This window comes from Mandrillus leucophaeus, unplaced genomic scaffold, assembly GCF_000951045.1.
Source record: "Mandrillus leucophaeus isolate KB7577 unplaced genomic scaffold, Mleu.le_1.0 Scaffold67, whole genome shotgun sequence".
Lineage (NCBI taxonomy): Eukaryota > Metazoa > Chordata > Mammalia > Primates > Cercopithecidae > Mandrillus > Mandrillus leucophaeus.
The window spans coordinates 3,842,337-3,844,974 of NW_012107252.1; the positions used below are offsets into that span (position 1 = coordinate 3,842,337).

The following is a 2,638-nucleotide window of genomic DNA, read 5'->3' on the forward strand; positions in this document are numbered from 1 at the left end:
AGTTTCCTCTCATAAACTAGTGGTAATATTATCTCCAGAATTAATCTTAGGAGTAAATGAGATTATGTAAAGGCATTTAGTCCCATAACCGGGCTCCTAGAAAGCACTCAGGAATGTTAGTTCTCTATCCGTTTCCCCTATTTATCTTTCTGTGTTTGATGAATTATAGGATGATATGAAGTGATTTGAAAAGAACTGTAATATAAACATCAATAAAACACCAATAAAAAGTTTATTCTCACATCTGGATGCTAAACTAGGCCTTCACCTCCTCCAAAAGGTACAGTTTTATTAATATTCATTTATTATTTTATTATTATAGTCAAAGACCCAGAGAAGCATTCCAGGAACAAAGCAGCAGGTAAGATTTTTCTGGAAAAAGGTAGAGATTTTGAGGGAGCCAGGATTTGGGGGTCATTTAAGCAGCAGTGGATGTCAGTCTTCAAGCTTTGCCCATTTACTCTTGGTCCCTTTTGGTTCAGGAAAGGAAGAAGAACAAGCACCAAACCATTCACTGAGACCTTTGCGGGTTGGGGAGGAGGGATGTAAACAAAAGTCAACGCTCTCTTTAGTTTACAATGGCTGGCGACCCCAAGACTTCCAAGCTCTTTGGTGAGGGCCAGTAGGTCTGTTCTCCAGGAGTGCCCTGGGTCTGGACTTCATTTCCCAGAGTCCCTTAGTGCCCTAATGTATTCAGTGCTCAGAGTGCCTGTATGTGTGTGAGTGTGAGAGAATGTGTGCGTGCGTGTGTGTGTGCGCGCGTGTGTGTCTCTCCGAGTCCCTGGGAGAGTGGAGGCTCATTCACTGATTAGAGCCAGCGCTGAGAGGCAGCACTGCTCCTTCTCTCACGCCAACCGAGTCTTTTGATCTGTACATGCAATCCCAGGCAGCTCGCGAACACAAACCCGGGGCCAGCCGCCTACTGCTGCTGCTGCCGCTGCCGCTGCCGCCGCCGCCGCCGCCGCTGCCTCCGCCGGCTCTGCGCACCCGGGACTTTTCATGCACCACACTCTCAGCCTGCTTCCCTCCGTGTCCTGAAAAGTGCGACCGTTCTCCCAAGGAATTTCCACGGCAAGTATGGAGAGCAGAAAGGGGTGTAGACGTGTGTGCGTACCCAAGAGGGGTGGGTGCGAGGGCAGCCGGCTTGTTCAGGAACCTGGCTAACTTTCCGGGTCCGTTTCCTAGGGATTCGGGCGGTTCCCCCCGGACGGAGGCAGGGGCTGGGACTGGGACTGGCGCGTCTTGGATCATCGCAACGGAGCCTCTCGGCATCGGCGCCCTGCGCGCTCCGTGCGCTGCCTCGCTCAAACTTTCCGTCTTGAGTTTTCCTTAATGTGTTTTATTTGGGGAGGGGGGGAGGTGCAAGGGGGAGGGACCAGACGCGGGAATTGGACAAGTAGGGAGGGTTAGGGCACTGCAAGGGAAGGGAGCAGGAGTTCTTTTCTCCGTCTTTCAATAAGCCCCATTCCCACTTTGTTCGGGTCGATCGCGAGAATGCCTTCTCGCCGGGCTCTCTGGTGCACCCCCCGGTGATTTCCGGGCTCCCCTGTGTACCCCGCGTTGATTTCCGGCGAGGCCAGGGCTGGGTGGTACTCAGTGGGGAGCCCGAGGCGGCGGGCGGATGGAGAAGGGGCGATCCGAATGAGAAACGACCCCTACAGCCTCCACCCCACACACAGCCGGCTCCGCGGGGTACCCGGGGAGTGACTGTTTAGCCCGGAACCCCGGGTGCTCGGCTGACTTTTTCCTAGCCCGGGCGGGTGTGAAGGGTGTGGAGGGAGGGAGGTGGGGTGGGATAGGGGGATCCTCTGCCGGCAGGAAGGAGGCAGGTGCTAGCATAGAGGCGGATCATTCTAAATGCCACCGGTAAACTCCCCACTCCGGTGGGTTGGACCGGCCTGGCAGTAGAGCAGCCCGACACGTGGGATCTCCCGGGATTTTCGGGGTCGGGACCCCCTCTCCCATCGGTTCTACTGAGCAAGGCGGGAGGACGATCGTGGAGACAAGGGCGCCTTACTCTGTTTGTAGTTTTATTTTTATCTTAGACCTGCCTTAAACTGAGTAACAATTTCTCTTCTGACTTGAGAACAAAACTTTTTAGTGAGCACGCCGGTCGCTGCTGTCCTGCGGCCACTGCCGCCGCGCTTGTCAGCCCGGGCCGAGCGACCTTCTCTGCCCGGAGCCCAGCCCCGCCACCGCGCTCCGGAGACTCCGGCCTCCCCCACCCCACCCCCGCCCCCCAACCCGGGGCTTTTCAGGGCTCGGCCTGGGCGTTTCGCCTTTGTGCTTTGTAAGAGAAAGCCTTTTCTTCCAGGGCACAACAAACTTGGGCGGAGAGCTTCCGTGTGGCCCCCCGGGCGAGGCCGCCCACGGTGGTGAGGCCATCCGAGGGGATGCCCGGTTCGTCCCCCGCTCCAGGAGCCTCTCCGAGAGCTCGCGGCCCAGGTCGACCCAAGCTGGCGAGGGCGCGCAGGAGTCCCGAAGTAGCGGGAACTAGGGCAGCCAGGAGGCAGGGGAAGAGCTCTCGCTTCCCGTTAACACTCTGCATTCTCGGGTCTTGGATGCAGCTCCAGCGGAGAGCCCATGTTCCGGCCCTGAGCCGGGTGCGCGTCGCACTGGGTGGGTGCATGGGGCCCGG

General features: G+C 57.2%; 1 protein-coding gene across 1 annotated transcript in view; it reads left to right on the forward strand.

Annotated features, from left to right (window-relative positions):
* Positions 1-704: 704 nt before the first annotated feature.
* Positions 705-2,638, forward strand: part of RNF220 (ring finger protein 220) — a 263,780-nt gene continuing 261,846 nt past the window's right edge. The window contains exon 1 of the mRNA XM_012001917.1: positions 705-1,071. The gene's annotated coding sequence lies outside the window, so the exon portion shown is untranslated. The remainder of the gene's footprint in view (positions 1,072-2,638) is intronic.